The 22029-nt window shown below is 54.9% G+C and overlaps 1 protein-coding gene across 1 annotated transcript in view; it reads right to left on the bottom strand.

The window, feature by feature from the left end:
* STX1A (syntaxin 1A) overlaps positions 1 to 22029 on the bottom strand; it is a gene marked incomplete at its 5' end in the record, with an annotated part of 61276 nt that overhangs the window by 23878 nt on the left and 15369 nt on the right. The gene's annotated exons all lie outside the window — the stretch shown is intronic.

Here is a 22029-nt window from a genome sequence, read left to right as displayed (position 1 = left end):
CACATCTCCAAACACAGGAGGGAGCCAGCTCTGTGCCTCCACACGAGATACACGTGCTGGGCTGGGCCCTCTTCCACGATCCCTGTCCCAACACTGCCCCACTGCCTTGCTCTTTGGTTTGTTAACTTACAGAAATCAAAAACAAATCGTTCCTGTTCCAGCTCTGTACCAGGGGAACGCACCTGCTGCTGGTTGGGCACTCCCCTCCCCATGCAGAGTGAGCGATTGGCAGCCTCTGGCCAGTCCCCTCCTGCCACCACCACCCAGCTCTGCCCGGCACCTCCCCATCCACCCACCCTGTGCTCTCCAGCTGCTGCTGCTTGGGGCCCGTGTGCCATGGGATTTGTGTGGTGGGGAAGCTGTGGGACCTGTGTGCCGTGGGACCTGTGTGCCATGAGAGCTGTGTGGGAGCTGTGTGCCATAGGAGCTGTGGGAGCTGAGTGCCATAGGAGCTGTGGGAGCTGAGTGCTGTGGAAGCTGTGGGAGCTATGTGGGAGCTGTGTGCTGTGGGACCTGTGTGCCATGAGAGCTGTGTGCCATAGGAGCTGTGGGAGCTGTGTGCCATAGGAGCTGTGGGAGCTGTGGGACCTGTGTGCCATGAGAGCTGTGTGCTGTGGGAGCTGTGGGAGCTGTGGAAGCTGTGGTAGCTGTGGGAGCTGTGGGAGCTGTGGGAGCTGTGGGAGCTGTGGGAGCTGTGTGGGAGCTGTGTGGGAGCTGTGTGCCATAGGAGCCATGTGCTGTGGGAGCCATGTGACATGAGAGCTGTGTGGGAGCCATGTGCTCTGTGAGCTGTGTGCTGTAGCAGCTATGTGCCTTGGGATCTGCATGTTGTGGGAGCTGCGTGCCACGGGAGCTGTGTGCTGTGGCAGCTCTGGGAGCTGTGTGCCATGGGAGCTGTGGGAGCTGTGTGGGAGCTGTGTGGGAGCTGTGTGGGAGCTGTGTGCCATGGGAGGTGTCTGGGAGCTGTATGTGCCATGGGAACTGTGTGCCATGAGGGCTGTGTGCTGTGGGAGCTGCGCACTGTGGCAGGCAGTGCCATGAGATCTGTGGGAGCTGTGGGAGCTGTGGGAGCCATGTGCTGTGGCAGGCAGTGCCATGGGAGCTGTAGGCTCTGTGGGAGCTGTTGGAGCCATGGGAGCTGTGGGAGCTGTGGGAGCTGTGTGCCATGGCAGGCAGTGCTGTGGGAGCTGTGGGAGCTGTGGGAGCTGTTGGAGCCATGGGAGCTGTGGGAACTGTGGGAGCTGTGGGAGCCGTGTGCCGTGGCAGGCAGTGCCGTGGGAGCCGTGGGAGCCGTGTGCCGTGGCAGGCAGTGCCGTGGGAGCCGTGGGAGCCGTGTGCCGTGGCAGGCAGTGCCGTGGGAGCTGTGGGAGCTGTGTGCCATGGCAGGCAGTGCTGTGGGAGCCGTGGGATCTGTGGGATCTGTGGGAGCTGTGGGATCTGTGGGAGCTGTGGGAGCTGTGTGCCATGGCAGGCAGTGCTGTGGGAGCTGCGGGAGCCGTGTGCCGTGGCAGGCAGTGCCGTGGGAGCCATGTGCATCAGGAGCCATGGCCGTGGCAGTGCCGACGTGCTCCCCGGCACGCTCGCTCCAGCCTCCCACTCCTCCCCGGCACAGCGTCAGCCACCGGCGTCACTGCCGTGTCACCAGCCTTCCCACTGCGCTCAGGAATCCATCAGAGGGGAAATCTCCTCTCCAATGGAGGAGGGAACAGGGAATCCCAAAAGCAAGGGGACCTCCGAGCCTCCCTTTCTCTCCACTTCGCTGCCCCAGCCCTCCTGCATTGTCCTTGCTCCGTGCCCTCGGAGCAGGGTGGGTGACCTCTGACTGCTCCAAATAAAAAAAGAAAAAGGAAAACTCGGAATGGTGGGAGGGACGGATGGAGGAAAACTCATGTATCTTTAACAAGATGGAACCACACTGCTGGAATGAACAGAAAAAAACAGAGACACTGCAGAGTCCTGCAAAACGATGCAAGGATACGCTCAGGCTGTTACAGGAAGGGGTGGAAAACAGGATGGATGAAGGTCTGGTATTGCACAGACCAACTGGCAAGAACCCACTTGCCCTCCTCAGCTGTTGCAGAGGAAATATTTTTGTGTACTGTCTCCTGTTGTCCCCCACGCTTCCCCCTCAGCACCAACTCCCCCGCTCCCTCCTGGCCTCCTATCGCTGTAGCTTCTTCCCACTCCCTCCTGCCCCTCATTCCTGCAGCTTCTTCACACTCCCTCCTGGCCCCCCAACCCTGTAGCCTCCTCCCAAGCCCTTCTCCCCCCAGTATGTTGGATTCCCCTTGCTGTCTGTCTCCCTTAATTACAGCTTCCCCAGCCTGCCACTTCACTCTCCACATCCCTTCCTTTGCCAGGATTTGCCTTCCTCATTCCCTCCAGTCCTGGGGTCAGTTTTGGGACCCTCGCAACAAGAAAGACATTGAGGTGCTGGAGCATGTCCAGGGAAGGGAATGGAGTTGGGAAGGGGCTGGAGTACCAGGAGCAGCTGACGGAGCTGGGGGGGCTCAGCCTGGAGAAAAGGAGGCTCAGGGGGGACCTTCTGGCTCCCCAACTCCCTGACAGGAGGGGGGAGCCAGGGCAGGGGTCTGGCTCTGCTCCCAGGGAACAAGGGACAGGACAAGAGGAAAGAGCCTCATATTGTGCCAGGGAAGGTTTAGATTGGATACTGGGGAAAAGTTCTTTATGGAAAGGGTGGCAGGCATTGGAATGAGCTGTCCAGGGCAGTGGTGGAGTGGCACTTGGGGACATGGGTTAGTGGTGGCCTTGGCAGCGCTGGGGTGAGAGTAACTCAGTGATCTTGGAGGTCTTCTCCAACCCTAATGATTCCATTGTTCTATCCCCAGGAGCTCAGCAACCCCAATACAGCCACAGCAGCCCCTCCTCCTCCTCCCCTGCTTGCCCAGAAAGGGATTCCCCTCACTCTGCAGGTGCTATTTCTACCTGTTAGAGAGCAGGTTTCCCTGGGGGAATCCTTGGGGAAATCTTGCATTGGGGTATCTCTAGCCATCTGTGGCCATGCCCAGGGCATTCTGTACATCACAGTCACGGTGCATCCTGGCCCTCCTTGCCAATCCCTAAGAGACTTCTCCCCATCAACTGCCTTTTTCCAAGTCATCTTTCCCCATATCTGCAGTCCCTCGGTCCATGTCCAAGGCACTCCCATGCAGCCATGGGGCTGCTCCACACACAAAGCACACAGCCAGTGCCCACACTCCCATCAGGAGGTGCAGACAGTCTTATTCTCCTCCAACACTGCACAGCTCAACTCTAACTCTCAGTGACAGACAGCTCTAAAACACTCAGATGATGCTCAGCTTAAAGTCACCCAGGTGATGTTCAGCTTCCACACACCCAGGTGATGCTCAGGAAAGACAGCAGCACCCTCCAGCTGCTGCAGATGTGAAAAAGGCACTGCTGCCTGAGCCCACACCAGTAGGGTGGATGCAACACAGCTCAGAGCAAGATCAGGCCCAGGAGATGTGGAATCAATAGGTGAAATCGAGTTTGATACGTTTAATCAAAGCAAGATGTGCAAGGAAGGAAAAGAGGAAATGAGAGTGTGTCTGGTTTTCCAGCAGGATACAGCAGCCAGGGATGCATGGGTATGTCACACCCACGCCACCAGGCTGGACACAGGGACCAGATGATTAAAGATTTGGTTTGGGATTGGGGGAAATGATGGACGAGTCCCATGTGGGGGTCAATCCTGGGGTGAGTTCCATTCAGTGTTTGCACTAAGAGGTTGCAGACTGAAGGAAGACCCACCCACCGGCTCGGGAGAGCTGTGCTGCCTTCACCTATCTGATCGAAAGGCACACTTGATTAATGACAAATCCAGGCTAAAATCAATTACAGACATACTGGAAAAGGACAAATCTCAGCTGGCTCCCAAGGAGAACAATAATCTAGCAGTCAAATACAACTCCAGGACCTTGTATCCATTCGTATGCTGGGAGGAGGTTCCAAGGAAGGCTGCAGCCGACGGCAGGATGATATGTGTGGGGATCAAAGGCATTTTTTTCTTGGGAAGGAGCAAATCTGAGCAGGAGTCAGGCAGACTGAGCCTCCCTGAGCTCAGCACAGCTCTGTGCTGAGGATGGGCAGTGCAGAGACACAGGGGCTGTGATCCCACCTCTGAGCACAGCACTGACCCCGAGTCCCCACAGCGCTTCCACATCACCCAGACCAGGAGGTACCAGGGGAAAACCAACTGCAACAGAGGCTGGAAAGCAGGATTTCACCCAAGGGAGGTCTAGAGATGCTGCCTGATCACTGCATGCGGGTGCTGGCCCATGGGAGAGCTGCCCACACACACAGCAGCCTGAACGCCACCTAATCACAGCACAAGATCTCATTAATCCCATTTTCAGGAAGTTGGTGATCACAAATACTTGGCTTGCCAGATTCTTGCAGTCTTTGGTTATTGAAACCAGCTGACTTTTCTCTCTCTGTGTCCCTTCTGCCCATGTCCTGCAACACTTCATGCTCTTCACACCCTTCCCCAGACAGCCTGCACACCACAGGAGTGAGGGATAGCCAGGAATAAGGGGTGAATCTCTGTAATGTTTTTGAGAAAATATCCCAGCCTTTCACACTGAAGACACCACCCCTAGCAGTAACAGTTCAGGCTGGCATTACATTTCAGCATAACTCCACATGCACACACTGGCAATGGAGTTGTTCCCCTCTGGCACACCCAGCATCCCATCGGGATTTTCTCTTACCGCTAATTATTACACATTAGGAACCTGCAAGGATTTAACAGCTCATTCCAAAGCTCTTCCTGGTTGTTTCAGCATCTCCCTCCTGCCAAGGCAAGGTGGGAACTTCTGCCCTCACACTGGAGATGCAGCATGGCAGATGAAGCCCCCAGGCATCCCAACAGCACACAGAGATGGAGGTCAGGACCCTGCCCCACCACCAGTGCTTTCCACAAACACACCCAAGTGACAGGGGAGGACACAGCTGGCAGTGGCTCTGCCAGCAAGGGGGGACAGCTCTGCAGCAATTTTTACCCAGCACTTCCCCGGGGCTTGCTCTGATGGCACTTCGGGAGAGGCCACGACAACACAGGGCGTTGGCCCCGACCGTGCACACAGCAGCGTTTTGTCAACACCACGGCCTGGCTCTGCCCACTCCCTCCTGACATTTCAATAGCTCTGCAGGAGCTATTCTGGTCTCTGCCAAGGGCAGAGCTCTGACACAGGCAGCAGAGCAAGGGGGAGGTAAGGGGGATGCAAGGGGAGAAGCCCCCGGAGGATGCTGATGGGGGTACAGATGAGCATCACTGCTGCGTCCTGGGGCCCACATGCCCCGTGCCTGGCCACACGGGCTGCTCAAGGGGAGGGCAGATTCACTTCCAGCCTGCCCCAGGCTGGGAGGTTTGGGAAACTCCACAGCGCTGTCCTGGAGGAGGATATGGAACCACCCCACACAAGGAAACCAGCCCTTCCACCACCCCGGCAGCAGCAGCACCTGCACATCCCAGTGTGGACACACATAGGGTGAGCCCTGCCAGAGCAGGGGCAGCTCAGCAGAGCACCAGGAGCCTGCCCAGCATTTAAGAGAATCACAGGATCATGGAATGATGTGGGTGGGAAGGGACCTTAAAGCTCATCTCATTCCAACCCCCCTGGCATGGGCAGGGACACCTTCCACCAGCCCAGGTTGCTCCAAGCCCGGTCCAACCTGGCCTTGGACACTTCCAGGGCTGGGGCAGCCACAGCTTCTCTGGGCAACCTGTGCCAGGGCATCACCACCCTCATATGAAGGAATTTCTTCCTACTATCTAATCTAAATCTCTCCTCTTTTAGATTAACATTTTCCCCCCTTGTCCAATCACTATCTGCATGTAAAAAATCGTTCTCCTCTATTTTATAAGCCCCCTTTAGGCAATGGAAGGGGCTCTAAGGTTCCCCTGAAGCCTTTGCTTCTCCAGGCTAAACAACCCCAGCTCTCTCAGCCTGTCTCCAGGGCTGAGGGGCTCTGTTAATTAGGAACTCCAGGCATACATAAGGAAGGAGAATTTTCTATGCCCCAGGTCCCATCAAGCCAGAATTGCTGCCTAAAACTTCAGGTCATGTTTTAGACCAACTCGGACAGTTCAGAACGTGATGCCTCCAGGTAACTCAAATCGGTCTCACAGTTGGAAATAGGAATACCAACCCCAGGATCATGGGATTATGGTCCTCCAGCTAGAGATGGAGCAAGGCAGCAGCAGCACTCCCCACAGCTGAGGCACTGGAGCAGCTGTCAGTAAGAAAATCCCAGCATAGGCTCATAAAAGCCTTTTTCCATCTCAAGAATTTGGATTTTTCACGTAACAGATTAGTTCAATCATAAAAATATGGATTATTTTTTCCCATTCCTCCTGATGCTCAAAGCCAGTGAGCTGATGGGAAGTCATTCCCTGCTAGTCCATTCATTTCAAGTCACCACCTTCCCACCAGTGGTGGGTTCAGAGGTGGGTCCCAACAGGAAGCCCTTCACCAGCAGAGTTAATGACTGGTTTCTTCTCCTCAGGCTGCTGGAAAAAGCAGCTCAGAGCTTCTCTAATGAGAGAGCAGGAGCTTTCCAGGGTCCAGGTGCTGTGAGCAGGACCTCGCTCAGAGATGGTACAGCGATGGGTCCACCCTGGAAATGGAGCTATGATGGCAAACACTGACAACTCCCTTTATCAGCCTTGTTTCACGTAAAACCGAACAACAGGACAAACAAAAAAGAACAAGACTGAGGGTTTAGATGTCACTTCATTACCTTTCCAATTAAGAGCAAAAATTACGCATCCTTCCTGAGCTAAATCGCGAGAGCAGCTCTGTTTGACGTGGCTTCACCACTGCAGAAGTGGAACTGCTAAGCAGGATCTTCACGAAACTCAGAGGAAAAGGAGGTGGGTGATGTTCTGCTTACATTCTCCAACTCGCTTTCCCACCAGGCTGCTTCCCTGTAGCACCAGTAGCTATTAAAAGCCCTCGCAGTACTCTCAAGGCACAGAATTATCTTCCAGATTGGGAGCTCCAGATTCCTTTTGGTCATGGTGAGATACATAATCCACACATGGTGCCGTTACCCACTCTAAGCACCGTCTCTGCAAGAACCCAGATGGATGCCAAGAATAAGGCACTTCTTATAGCTGAGGCATTTTTAAGAGACGTTTAACATGCCTTGCATAAACGTGTCCTACTTTCCGACTTGGGCTGAACACACATGAGTCACTCAGCTGCATCCTCCCAAAATCCCACACCTGTACAGAAAAATCCCGCCTCCTCTCTCACACACCCAACCTGCTCGGGAAGGGGAGGGTGACAAAGGCATGGACACGTTTGATCATCATGGCCCAAAACCTTTAAGCCCTCAGCAGAAAAAAATGCTACTCCACATCACCGCCCAGCGCTCCGCAGAGTCACCTTCTACTGTCACCGCAGGCAGAGGTGACACTCGTGTTAGAGGTGAGCTTGTGTTCAGGAGGGACTTTGCCCCAAAAACAAGGTGTCAGCACGAGGTTTCAATCGCCTTTAATTAAAAAAAAACCCAGTAAGTGGGGTGACAAGAAGCAACGCAGAGACGAGGTGCTCCTTCCAAGCGGAGGTAACAAGGGGGAGGATGTTCCCCACCACACAAGGACGGGGCTTTGCTGCCTTCAGAGAGCAGATTTAGCACCTGACTGGCTCTGCTGTTCCTCCTGCAGAAAGAGGAGCCTTTCAAGTCTCGACATTGCCACCTCTCCTCAAAACCTTCTCACTATACTGAAAAGGACAGGAAAGGAAAGGGCTGGTGGGGGTCACACCAGCCACGGTTTCTCACCAGCGGCTTTGGCTGACCGAGAGAACTTCAGAACTTCAGCCTTGTTTCTTCAATGAAAAGCTTCAAAGAGAAGTCCTGGCAGTCTGGGAAGAGCAGCTGCCTGCAGTTGGGAAGAGCAGGCAGCATCACAGCTCATTCCAACGAGCCAAAGGCAAAGGAAGCGTGGAAAAACCCTTCCAGCCAGTCTGTCCCTGCTCTGCTTTGGACCCAGAAACTTTTTAGGAGAAATTTGTGCTTTTCTGCCCACTGATTAATTGCAGTAACCACAGAAACAAACTGCACTGTCTTCCCACCTCTGCTTCGTTGCTCTCGGTAAATGCTAATGCACCCTGAGCTGCCCCAACTGCTCTCAGGGCTCCAAAGACTCCTCAGGGTCAGCTTCTTCTTGAACCCAGTGGCTCTTAACTTGAGGTTGAGGTCTTCTTTCCCCTGAGCCTTTGTATGATTACGTCTTTTAAGGCAGCACTTCATTTAAGACATTAAAGAGCAATAATTGTCTGCACTAGAAATTCAGACCCGAAGATCAAAACAGTGAACTTGAAACCCTTCGGCACAACCTGTCCGGTTGTAAAAGCCCAACTGTTTTTGCAGGTGTTGAAATATTAATGCAGTAAAAAGCCAAGCAGTATTCCAAGCATGGACCACAGGCATGGAATGAGGGATGGTTTCATACCCTGGCACCAGAGGGAGGCTGGAAGAGACACAGGCTCAGTCTGCACGTGGGCACGTCAGGATTTGATTATTTTCCACCAAAACTTTCCCCAGAAGCTGTTCCCTTCATGGCTGTGGTTTGAGGGACACAGGAAGAAGTTTCAACGCTTGTACCAGGTTGGACGGGGCTTGGAGCACCATGGTCTAGTGGTGGGTGTCCCTGCCCACAGCAGGGGGTGGAATGAAATGAGTTTTAGGGTCCCTTCCAACCTAAACCATCCTGTGATTCTATGAGACTCACCACTTTTGATCAGACCTGGGAGGGAAAGGCTTCCAGCAGGCTCAGACTGGAGCCATGGAGGTCACAGATATGGGAACATCAACAAAAAAAGCCTCTGGGTTGTAGGAAATGGTGCACACACACACACACACACACACTCAACATTTGCTTTGGAGATAATTTCCATCGAAAAAGACTAAAACAACATCGAGGGCATTTCACTGATAAACAGAATCATGGACTCACAGAGTGGTTTGGCTTGGAAGGGACCTTAGAGACCATCTCATGCCACCCCCTGCCATGGGCAGGAACACCTTCCACTACCCCAGGTTGCTCCAAGCCCCGTCCAACCTGGCCTTGGACACTTCCAGGGATGGGGCAGCTGCAGCTTCTCTGGGTGAGCTGTGCCAGGGCCTCACCACCCTCACAGGGAAGGATTTCTTCCCAATTTCTGAAGTGTTACTACCTAAGCATCACGTTGAGCCCTGATCACCCCAGCCAGTTATCAGAACGATGATGGATCACCCTTCTTATTGAGTGTGCAGGGAAGTGGTTCGCTGGAGGCTGGCAATAAAGAATATCTGCACAAGATGGTCTTCAGCTGTACACACATCAGTATTTACAGATCAGAAGCCAAGTCCTGACCTGTTGGATTCTACACCACTTGATTAATTATTTACCTCAAACCTAATTAATCATCCATTAACTCTTTGTGAGCTCTTCTACCAGTAGGGCACACTCATGAAGTGACTCAATAAACGCTTCCAACATCTACAGCTTCATGTGATTAAGAAGAAAAATCTTCCATGGGAAAGCCCCAGGGCAGACATGAGAGGCCACATCCCAGCTGCATTTTATCTTCTTTCCCTGACAATTGTCTGGCCTTGCCTGATCCTCTGTTATCCGTCCCGTGATGTTCAGTGCTTCTCCAGACAGCACTTTTTTTTTTTTACTTTCATCCAAAGCAACTCTTTTATTTGCATTTTTGCTAATAAACTGATAACTTGATTAGGAAAATACAGTTTTGCTCCACCTCTGTGGGGCCTGGAAACTCATTAACAGTACTGAGAGATAAGATGCTTAAACCTATTAAACAGGCTCTGCTGGCATTAAAAACAAGCTCGAGATTTACATTGCCTGCCCTCAAAAAACATCTCTCTCCAGCAGATCCCAGCAACCAAGGCAGGATTGGCAGGCAGGGCTCCAGGGACACAGGAGGAGACAAAGAACCATGAGGGAAGTGACAGGGCCATGAACAAGCTGTGCTCTTCTCCAAGAGCCTCTGGACCCAGTGCCCGGTGGAGCCTCCCCAAGAACCCTGCCCCAAACAGCAATAATTCATCCCATTTCTCCAACCACAGAATCACAGAATCGTGTAGGCTGGAAAAGCCCTCTGAGGCCACTGAGTCCAACCTTTCCCCCAGCACTGCCAAGGCCAGCACTTAACCCACGTCCCCAAGTGCCACATCCACATGTCCATTAAACCCTTTCAGGGATGGGGACTCCACAACCGCCCCGGGCAACCTTGGGCTTCACCACCCTTCGCAACCCTCTCCATGACAAAATTTTCCCCAAATCTCCCCTCGTGCACCTTAAGGCCATTTCCTCTTGTCCTGTCCTCTGTTCCCTGGGAGCAGAGCCCAACCCTGCTCTGGCTCCACCCTTCTGTCAGGAAGTTGTAGGGAGCGAGAAGGTCCCTCCTGAGCCACAGCCCATCACTGTCACTAACACGGTGCAGCTGTTGCTACTGGGCTGACAGATTAATTTCCTCCTCCCTATCAGCCAGCATCTGCAGACATCCCATATTCAGGCTGCCGACTCTGGAATATCCACCCAAAGCCCATCTCTCATCCCTCAGTCACAAGCCAGGATTTTATGGTAACACCTCCTCAGCCCACGTGTCCTCATGTCACCGTCTCCAGAGGAGACTGGTCCAAACACGGCACACCATCACCAACTGGAGAGGAACTGGAGCGTGCTAACGACATGACAAGTCCCTGCAAGGAGAGCCCAGCACTTCACTGATGCAGGAATCGCATCCACGAGCCAGCCACGTTAGGCAGAAAGGTCTCAGGTGTGAGGAAAATCATCCAGCAGCGCCACATCATGAGAATCCAGCCCCATCCCCACACCAGCACACGCTGGGTGCCCCAGCTGAGCAAGGGGGTGTCCGGGGTGCGGGCACCCCTGGGGTGTGGGCTCAGGGCCCCATCCCACCCTGAGCACATGGAGCTGCGGAGCATCTGGAACACGCACCCGGTGAGCATCCACAGATGATGGGCAGGGGATCCCAGCCCTGATGATTTAACAGCAAATTGCAGGGGTGGTAGCCAAATGACAGGTCAAGGGGAGTTTTTGCTCCTTCTGAATGATCTCCAGCTCATAAGCAGCTAGCTGGAGGAACAAAACCCAGGGCTGGCACTCACAGAATTGTCACCTGAGGTGGAGGGGCTGCCCAGTGACAGCGGTGGGTCCCTTCCCTCTGGCCAGTACCCAGCGAGGGGGGTCCTGAACAGCTGGGTCAGACACGCTGCTGGGGCTGGCGTGTTCAGGAAGGATTTGGGATTAAAGGGGAGAAATGCAGCAGCCCAGACATGTGCACAGCCCCTGCAGAGCCCAGAGGGCACAGGGATGCAGGACCCACAGCCCAGCCATGCAGTCAGAGGGTTTGTATCTGAGAGGCTAAATCTTCACTTGGACAACCGGGAGGCACCCTGCTCCCAGTGGGAATAGCTCCTCTCTGCCTGCTGGAAGCTTGGCCATGACCTTGGAGGTTCAAACTAGTCCAGAGACGAGACAGACACTGGCGGATGCAAGACAGCTTCCAGCACGGCTGCTGAATCACAGCTGCAGTGAGCTGGCACTGAAGAGGAGCTCGTGCCCAGAGGGAAAGCTGGGGGCACTTGGGGAAACTGGAATTGCAAAGAGAGGGGGTTGATGGATGGATGGATGGATGGGGAACTGGCTGCATGGCCACGTCCAAATCATTGCAGTTAATGGCTCAATGTGCAAGAGGAAACCAGTAACAAGTGATGTCTCTCTGGGACCAGAACTCTTTCATACCTTCATCAGGACATGAACAGTGGAGTGAGTGAACCCCCAGCATGTTTGTGGATGGCACCCAGCTGAGTGATGCCATCGATGGGCTGGAAGGAAGGGAGGGCATCCAGAGGGACACCCTGGGGCACTGGCTCCATGGAAACCTCATGAGGTTCAACCAGACCCCCGGCAAGGTCGTGGACCTGAGTTAGGATAATCCCCAGTACCAGCAAAGACTGGGGTGATGGATGGAAAGGGATGGAGGGATGGATGGAGAGCAGCCCTATGGAGTAGGACTTTCCAGCTGAAGTTCCATTTGCCAAAAGACATTTGGGACTTCAGTGACCTCTGTGCAGTCCTTCAGTTCCCAAAGGCTGATGTTTTTTCTTGGAAACAGAGCTCAGAGTCTGACATTGAAACTTATCTATTCAAGCTGTGGAAAACAAGAAGAAAAACCTCAGACGCTGACTCAACCCTTTCCTGATTTTCTAGAATTTCTTCAACTCTGACCAACACAACCATTTGCAGCAGGTGTGGCAGGACAGGGGAGGACACAGGAAGGAGGGAGGGAGGGATGGATAGATGGATGGATGGATGGATGGATGGATGGAGGGAGGGATGGAGAGTACCCTGTGGAGAGGTGACAAATAGAACATGACTCAGCCACGGGCACTGGCAGCCCAGAAAGTCAAGTGTGTCCTGTGCTCATTCCCAGCAGTGTGGGCAGCAGGCAAGAGAGGGGATGCTCCCCCTCTGCTTTGCTCTCCTGTGACCTCCCTGGAGCTGCCTCCAGCTCTAGGGTCCACACACAGGACAATGGGCTTAAACTGTGGAGTCAGGTTGGACCATGAGGGTGAGAGAGTCCACCTCCATGGTGGGGAAGAAGGTAGGGCACACACTAGCCTGGGCAGTGGAACATGCACAAAGCCAATCCCTCTGTCCCAGGCCTGCAAGTCTTCCTCCCACTCCCAAATCCCCTCTGCCAACAGCTCAAGGTGGGCAGAGGGAAGGGGGACAACCTTGGATATGACAAAGGAGCCTGACAAGGGGAAACAAAAATAAACCCCAAGTCCTGATTGAGCTTTTGGACAGCTCCCATCCCCAAACACTGCCCAGCTCAGGAGATGGGAGGTCCCAGTGGTACCCAGTAATGTCCCACAGATACCTGGCTGGGTGCCTGTGTGCTGGTGGCGAGGCTGGTGAACACGGTGTGCCATCTCTGCCAGCGGGATTCCAAGCCCTTGGACGGCAGGCAGGCAGCTCAGGGCAGGCAGCAGGGCTCTGCCTGCACAGGCAGGGGCTGGCAGCTGCCAGAGCAGCCGCCGCTCCGAATCGGCAGCCCCCAGGCACTTCCAGGAGGCAGAGCCTTGCCAGGCATTTCCAGGAGGCAGAGCCCTTCCACCCAGCTCTCTGCAGGACTCCCAGTAACAACAAATGGGCAGCAGTGCCCCCGCAGTGATTACTCATCTTCCTGGGACGCAGGGAATCGTTATTTCCCACCCCCCCTGCAGCTGCTGCCGCACCCACGCGCAGCCGGCGGCACCCCCGGACCCGCCGAGGAGGGCAGCGGACAGAGACCCCCGAGAGAGGGGGCTGGAGGGTGGGGGCTGGCACGGCCTGAAGGGAGAGTGGGCAGGAGCCTCATGTGCAAAGGGGGGCGGAGTGGCAGGGGTATAAAACACAGGGATTTTTGGGGAGAGTTCAAGGGGAAATGGGAGATATTTGCTGTGTGGATGTTTTCTCCTGAAACAAGCGCTGAAATGATTTGGAATGACAGTCAAATACTTGATTACTGCAGTGATTCCATCAAACCCACAGCAGCACTGTGTGAACTGCCTTTAAAAAGGAACAGGAATATCACAGAATTGTGGAATCATTTAGGTTGGAAAAGCCCTCTCAGAGTATCGAGGCCAACTGTTAACCCAGCACTGCCAAGGCCACCACCAAACCCATGTCTCCAAGTGCCACATCTACACATCTGTTAAATACCTCCAGGGATGGGGACTTCACCACCCTGGGCAGCCTGTTTCTATACCTGACCACCCTTTCCATGAAGAAACTTTCCCCTACCTTGCTACAACCTCCTATCAGAGAGCTGTGGAGAGAGAGAAGGTCCCCTCTGAACCTCCTTTTTTCCAGGCTGATTCTCCCCCAGCTCCTCCATCAGACTTGTGCTCCAAACTCTTCCCCAGCTCCATTTCCATCTCTGGACATGCTCCAGAACCTCAGTGTCTTTCTTGTCATGAGGGGCCCAAAACTGAACCCAGGATTCAAGGGCAGTGGGCAGTGGGCTGGGCATTCCCCAGATGTGCCCAGTGCCAGATATGCCCGAGGTTGAGGCAGAACAGCTCATTTCACCAGTTCTTGCTGATTCCCAGCCTGACCTGCTCAGACACTGGTTCTCTGAGCTGGTTCTCTGAGGAGCTCTACTCTGCACTAACTGGTCAGGGGTGGGACAGGCACCCCTTCCCATCCTGATGTCAGAGCCACTCACTACCCAGCTGGGCTCCCCTGGCTGGTGCTCCCCAGGGCTGTCAGGGCATCACTCCCTTCAGGATCTCAGAGCTGATCCCATCACTGTCCAACCTGCTCTTCCAGGCCACCCAGTCTCCCACTGGGTATCCTGGCTGTTAGGCCCTTAATCCTCTTCCAGTTTCTCCTCAGTGTTATCAGTTGATGTAGACAAACCACGGGCAGCCAAACCGACCACAGCACGTGCAGCTCTCACTCCCAGGATCCAGGGACTCCCTGTTTCCAACTGATGGAGCCCAGACATGACATGATCCAACAGGTAAGAGGAGGCACTTCTGGCAACTTCCAAGCCTGTCTGATGAGAAGTCACCCTCTCCACAGCCACTGCCTTCCCAGCTGCCTGAAACCCGATGGGTTTTCATCAGTAATTCCTCCTCAAGCTGTTCCCAGCAGTTTCCCACTCACCATCCTTGACTTTTTCATCTCTCAATAATTTACTTGTAGCTTTGTAGAGTCAGTTCTTGGAAAACCCCCACAGCAGGAGCCCCTGGCGTGCCCATGGTGGGATCCCCACGGGCGATGCTGGGGACCCAGGAGATCCCAGGACTTGTGGCCACCTTCCTCCTGCCCCTACCCAGCTCTGCTGGCCAGATCCTGCTGCTCCTGCACTCAGCATGCCTAGAAAGCACCAGAGCCTTCCCTGCATCAGAGTAATCCCGGGAAACAGTAACAGGATTTAGGGCTTGTTCATCTCAGCCCTCCTAAACCCATTTCTGCAGATAAGGGATTATCCCCAGCGTCAGCACCGAGACAATGGAGATTCAGCAGGAGAAGGCTGAGCTCCAGCTGCAAAGGGAACAGCGCTGGGTCTGGATGGGGCCTGCTGAACAGCATCCTCCTCCTCCCCCCAGGGACTCTGCCCCTCTCTGGCTGCACAGGCAGCACCCCAGGAAGCCACAGTGCTGAGTGGCACAGCCCGTGGGGTGTCAGTGCAGTGACAGCGCAGTGACGTGGGCAGGCAGAGCAAGGTTGGAATCCCAGCCATTTTTGTGCCACGAGGAGGATGGAAGGGATGGGGAAGGGGTGGGGAGGGATCCTGGCTGCTGGAAGATAAGAGAAACTCATCTTCAGGCCAGAGTCAAAAGCAAAGTGACACCCAGGAGCGGTGCCATTGCAGCACGTGTCCCTGTGCCACCCAGCATCCCACCCCGCTGGGCCAGCACCAGAGCAGGGCTCCTGGCTGCTGCAGAGGGGTCTCTGGCTCCTCTTCTCCCCCTGGCACACAGGGCCCAGCTGGCACCAACTGCTCTGAATCCAGCAGGGAGAGGCAAGGAGATCCCAAGGCCATCATGCGCCACAGGAGGCCCCCCCCAGCCCACTGTGCCTACCGCTGGCTGGGGGTGCCCTGGACTAGGGCTGAGCTCTGCCAGCCTGTGCTGAGGGGCACAGCTGTCATATCCCCTCACGTTTTGGCTCCTTTCCCTTCTTCCTCCCTCTTTCTGATGTCCCTGGGCCAAAAAACTCAGGCTGCAGGAGAGGGCCAGCAGACTCACAGTGCAGCTGCGACCACCAGCACAGCACAGCTCAGCTTGGCTCGGCTCACTCACCTGCCTGGATCCCAGAACAGGGAGCGAAAGAATAAGGGGAGCAAGGCCAAGTTCACATCCAGACAAGAGGAAAAATCAAAGAGAGACAGGAGGGTGCCACGGGCACCAGGCAGTGATGGCCTCATGTCCCCTCACCCCCAGAGCTCCTCAACTCCCACTCTGTCCCAAACCACCCAGGACACAGCAAGAGCAGGGGCTGTGGTACCATCCTGGGTGATGCTGCTGCCAGACACGTAAAGCCAAGGAGCCACAGACCCCTCTTGCGCTACAACAGGAGCAGCAGCACTTCTGGCAGCAAGGATGGGCTCCTGCTCCACAGTCACCTCTTTGCTGCCCATCACACACCAGGCTCTGGGGTGCAGCAGTCCGTAGGAGATCAAGTTTTCCAGCAGCAGCGATAACACATCTTCTAGGAGTGTCACTAACCACTTGGTCTAAATTAAGCCCAAAATAATTACAGAGCAGCTGATTTGGATTCTTTTTTTTTTCCATGTTGCCGTGATTCAGACTCCAGTTAATTGATGTTTACTCTGCACTCCGTGGTGGTGGATCCCCCAGCGCTGCTCAGGGTGACGGAGCAGACAATGGGTGCTGGTGATCACGAAGCTGGAATGTGGGGTGCAGGGTGGGGTTTGGGGAGAGGCTGCATGGGAAAAGGGAATCTCATCTGGGATAAAACACGGTACCTTCAAGGGAATACAAAAGAAAAAGTCACAGGGGACCAGGAAGAGAGGACAGAGATGTCCCAGGCACCCTCACTGCAGCACTGGGATGACGAAGAGCAAGTCCATGCATCCTATTCCTGTAGGAAGCACCTGAGGGCTGGCAGTGGCTGTCACTGTGCTGGGCATGACAGGGCTGTGGGACCTTCACTCAGGTCTGTGCTGAGCGGTGGTAGTGGCCAGGGAAGCTGAGGACCAGCATGAGCATCCCTGCACCCATGCCATGAGCATCCCTGGCACCAAGAAATGCTGACCAGCAGCCAGGGACCCCAGAAATCTTGAAGACGTTATGCCCTGGGGTACCCCAGCTCTTCAAAATCAGAGCTGGGGCAGGTGCTGGGGACTGGGAAGGCTGGGATTGTGCAGAGCCTGTGCAAAGCACCTGAGCTGCTGCAGGGACCCACCAGGATGAAACCAGAAGGGCAAACAGCTATTTAAGCTAAATATATTTGTTCTTGGGCTGACGTTGGTACGACAATCGATTGTAAAGAGACTCAGGCTGTAAATAAGAAGATGGGTCCTGACCACCATCCTAGAAAGGCCCTTCAACAAGGACTATTGGCAGGAGAAACAAAACTCATCCAAGATGGAGCTGGAGCAGTGCATGCAAGGGTGGCAAAAAGCATCTGTGTGACACGGGGACAGGATGCAGCCACCCGAGACAGCCTGAGGACAGGCACTGCCACAGTGGCCACAGGCTGCATTAATGCCACACTGGTCAGCATGTCCAGGCCAAGTGAGGTGTTGGAACCACTCTGTGGGAGCTCCTGGGTCTCTTGGAGGGCAGAGGAACCCAATCCCTGTACCAAATAAGTGCAGCTAGAGCTGAGCACAAGTGCAAAGACAGGCTGAGAACACCTTCCCTTAGGGACCTCCCTGGAGGAGGGAGAAGTAGGAGGCAGGATGCTGAGAGCCAGGGGGGCAGATGGCACCTGCTCCCACTGTCCCCACGAGTGCCTGCTCTGCTGTGGCTCTGCTGCCACACCATGCCCTTCCCACCCCAACGAGGCTGCTGGTGGGGACCATGACATCCACCAGCTGCACCGGTGTGTGCCCCAGCCCCAGTCCCACTCCAGGAGCTGCAGGAAGCAACCAGAACCATCCAGCCTCCCTGTCCCACTCATGAGTTTATGTCCATCAAAGCCACTTCACACCTTGCCATCCAACCAGGCCAAGGGCAAGGTCCTGCACTGGGTTGGGGCAATCCCTGATGCCAGCCCAGACTGGGAAATGGATAGAGGGATGGATGGAGAAGAAAAAAGAAATCCTAGTGTCTCCTGGGCTGCAGCCCCAGGTGTGTGAGAGGCAAGTGAGGAAAGCGATGCTCCCCCTCTGCTCCAGTCTCCTGAAAGCCCCTAGAGCTGCCTTCAGTTCTGGGGTCCCCAGTACAGGACAACTGTTGAACTGAACAAGGGTGGGATCAGGTTGCACATGGGGAAGAAATGCCAAACCAGGAGGGGCTGGCAGAGGTTGCCCAGAGAAGCTGTGGCTGCCTGGAAGTGTTCAAGGGCAGGGCTTGGAGCAACCTGGTGTAGAGGAGAGTATCCCTGCCCAAAGGAGCATCACACAGTCCTGAGCCTGCAGCCTCCAACACACCACGACTGGTCTTCAAGGAAACCTCCTCCCTGCCCTGGTGGGACCAGGCACCAGGGGGAAAGTACCCCCAGAGAAACCACTGCAGGGTGGGAAGCAGAGCTGAGAGGGCACAGAAAGCCGTGTCCAAGGAGAGCAGCTCCAGCAGGAACCAGCTCCAGCAGCACCTGAGCAGCAGCTCCGAGGGGCACAGTGGGCTTCCCACTGGGACACACACCCAAAGGACTGCTGAGATGAGAGGTGAGGCTGTGCTTACAGGAGAACATGGAGATGTCTCAGAGGGGTCCAGCCAGCTCCAAATTGCCCTTTTGGCACCAGCCAGTGCTGCCTCAACACATCAGACAGAGGTGAGCAGCTACAGTTTGTCTCCTTGCCCAGCTGGCACACCTATCTGGTCTGCTAGGAATTAGAGAGGCCACTCTCCAAGGAACTCAAACTCCAGCAGCCACAGAGCCAACAAGGTCACCCTGGCCCTGCACCCTGGTGTCCAACACCACCACCTTGAGCCTGCACAGCTAAAATTATGGAGCTGGAGGTCAAGTCTCATGGAACTGAACCTCCCCTTTCGTTCTGGTGCAGCCATAATGGAGCCACTTCCAGGTCTGGAATTTTTACTGGGTCTCCCGAAGCCTGCGGAGATGGGCTGAGCTGACAGGCTGACAGACACGACTTGGGATTTGAAGATTTACGTTCCCAGAGGCGATTCATTGAGCAAACAGCATCGGTTACATAACACAGCGCCGGGGAGCGGCGGAGGGCGGACACAGGAGGGATGTGATGCTGGGAGAGGAGGAATGGCAAAGGAATCCTGCCCGACCACTCTGAGTTAAAAAACAAACATCATTCCACTCCTCGATGATTGGAATGCTACCCAAAGCCACCTCCTCTGGGATGTGACCCTGACCGAGGAGGATCCACCCTGACCGAGGAGGATCCGCCCGTTTCCAGCGCCCGGAGCAAAAACAAGCGCCACAGCTCAACGGGAAGGATTTTAGGAACAGGTTTACCAGGAGCTGTGACTCAAATCTGGAGGAGCAACAGCAGTAGCCAGGACCCAAGGAGAAACACAGCCCCTCAGCTTCCCCAGCCCCACCGTGACACTGCCCAGCTCAGCGGGGAGACTCTCCCTGTGCCCCCGCAGCCGGATGCGGGTCTGTCAGAGCCGCCAGGCGCGGGCAGGGGCTGTCACCTCACCGGCTCGGTGGCAAAACCAGCCAGCTGCCCACCCACTGGGCTCCAAAATAAGCCCAAGCAGCAGTGGCAAGGCAGATCCAAGAACAGTCTGTGCAGCCAGAAGAGGGATCAGCAGGGAGGGGAGGCAGGAGCCTTTCTGCGAGATACGGATCCAGCCCCCCACGCCAGGCAGGTGGGTAAATCCAGGTCTCACACAGACACCTGGCCCTCAACTTCTCCTGCAACGGCAGAGCACCAAGGGCTTGCACCTGCCTAAGCACAGACATTTAAGAAGCAGATTCCAGTGGGATTGTGCCTGTGGAGTCCCTCTCCTCTATGAGTGACCCTGAAACAGCAGCAATTCACCCAGCAGCCACTACACATCCCTCCATCCATCCCTTCACTCAGCGTTCCACCAGCAGCTCCAAACACTGAACCTCCATTTCCCAAACTACCAGCCCAGCTCTGTCCTGACCTTCTAAAGCCCCACTCAAAGGTTTTCCAGTTCCAGGAGGGACTTGCTGGTGGTGTTTAAGGAGTTTGTATCTCTGACAGAGCAGCTACACCCACACCAAACCAAGCTGCACAGCACATGTGCCTGCAGACAAGAATGAGAAGTCCGTGACTTCCTTCTGATTCCCTGGAGGAAAACTTCCCATCATCCTGCAGTGAAAGTCCTACATGGTCTCTTAGCTTAGAGATCACTAAGAAATAACTGAGGTGCTGTTCCAGAGGGCACAAGCAGCACCCCAAATCCCTGCAGAGAGCGTTGTCTTGCCCTGATGGCCATCCCAGACATCATTCCTTGTCGTTGTTAAACAGCAAACATCAGTGAGCCCACCCCAAAATCAGCCTCTCACTACCTACACTTCAGTGCCCATCCCCCTCCCATGCCCCATGGGAACCTTGCTTCTGGATTTCCTAATTCATCTCAATAAATTCACTGCCCTGGGTTACAACAAGCCTCTGCATTAATGAGCAGGTTCTCTGCACGCTCAGGAGGGGCACAGGAGGGTGGGGGTGAGGCTGCCAGCACAGACAGACATGGACCTGGCAGGGCAGGTTCAGAGGAGGCCACCAAAACTGTCCAAGGCCTGGGACAGCTCTGCCACGGAGAGAGGGTGGGGGAGTTGGGGCTGTGCAGTCTGCTGGGGAGACCTTAGAGCCCCTTCCAGTGCCTAAAGGGGCTCCAAGAGACCTGGAGAGGGACTTTGGGCAAGGGCATGGAGAGCCAGGACAAGGGGGAATGGCTTCACACTGATAGAAGGCAGGGTTAGATGGGATATTGGGAAGAAATTCTTCCCTGTGGAGGGTGGGGAGGCCCTGGCACAGGTTGCCCAGAGAAGCTGTGGCTGCCCCATCCCTGGAAGTGTCCAAGGCCAGACTGGACGGGGCTTGGAGCAACCTGGGCTGGTGGAAGGTGTCCTTGCCCATGGCAGGGGGTTGGACTGGATAAGCTTTGAAGGTCCCTCCCAACTCAAACCACTCCATGATTCTGAGTCTATCCACCACTGATCAGTCCTGCTGCATCACAGTGTTACAGAACACTGATTTCTGAATGTGTGGACTCTTGCTGCCCAAAGAGTTCTTGGCACGACAAACTGAATTCTCTACAATACCAAGGCAAGGTAACGCTGTAAAACAAAACCAGATGCACTCCCAAAGTCCTGGAAGCTTCTGGAAGCCACGGCAACATCACTGCATCCTGTTCACTGCAGATCTCAGACTTTTAAATAGATTTTTATGCTTTTAGGGCACGAGTGCCCTTTGCAGCCCCGAGCAGACCCTGTGCCACTGCAGCAGCCAGGAGCAGTGACAGCTCTTCCCTGAAAACCCCCAAACAGGAACACTGCAACATCTTCCAGTGCAAGCACAAGAGCCTGGAGGATTATTGAGCAACAGTCTGGGACACGTGGATTCCCTCGAGAAAATCCCTTGTTTCCAGGCCTGGCTACGGAAATTTTAGCTGAGGAGCAGCTGCCAGGAGAGGGAAGCCTGAGACAACTTAGGAAGGGCCAGTTCTTCCAAGTAATTACAATATCTACTGATTTGACATGGGCTGGACACAAGGCGATGTGTGTGTAGGCACCCTCCTGGGGCCTCTAGGAACAATTCCATGTGCAGGCATGGAATGGCACTGAGGAAACGAGGAAAAATCGGTGGGAGAAGGCAAGAGAGAGACCTGGTCTCAGCTTTCCAGCCCCCAGGCACCCCTCTGTGCCAGCCTGGGAGCGTGAGCAGCACTCAGACCACGAAAGCAACACCTCTGCCAAGGACCAGGGGACCTCAGCACCCACAGCTCTAACTCTGCCAGATCCCCCAGACTCTCAAGTGTTGCCACTTCTTGGGTGCTGTGATCCCTAACTCTGGTTCCTGGCAACAAACCTCTTCTCAGGAACACAAGACTGGGGAAGAAGCAGGTCTGGAAGAGGCAGGCTCTTTGGCCAGCCAGCAACAAATCATCCTCAGGACAGAGACACAGAGTCCCAAGTGCCCACCGTGGGCTACACCATTTCTGGGCCAAGCAGGTTCTGGCCCACCCACAGACCCTCCCAGGCTGCCCGTGGCAAGACAACAGCCAACCAGCACAAAAACAGCCACTTGCTCTTTCCAGCCTTCAGATTTCCTTCAGAAATCCCCCTCTGACAGCCTCGCTGGACCCTCCCCACCTCACAAGGTCTCA

The sequence above is a fragment of the Empidonax traillii genome, unplaced genomic scaffold (assembly GCF_003031625.1).
Source record: "Empidonax traillii isolate 1590-97213 ecotype Southwest subspecies unplaced genomic scaffold, ASM303162v1 scaffold1158:size169731, whole genome shotgun sequence".
NCBI classification, from domain to species: Eukaryota; Metazoa; Chordata; class Aves; order Passeriformes; family Tyrannidae; genus Empidonax; species Empidonax traillii.
Note: the sequence above shows the minus strand (reverse complement) of the source record. Positions and strands in the feature narration are given on the sequence as shown.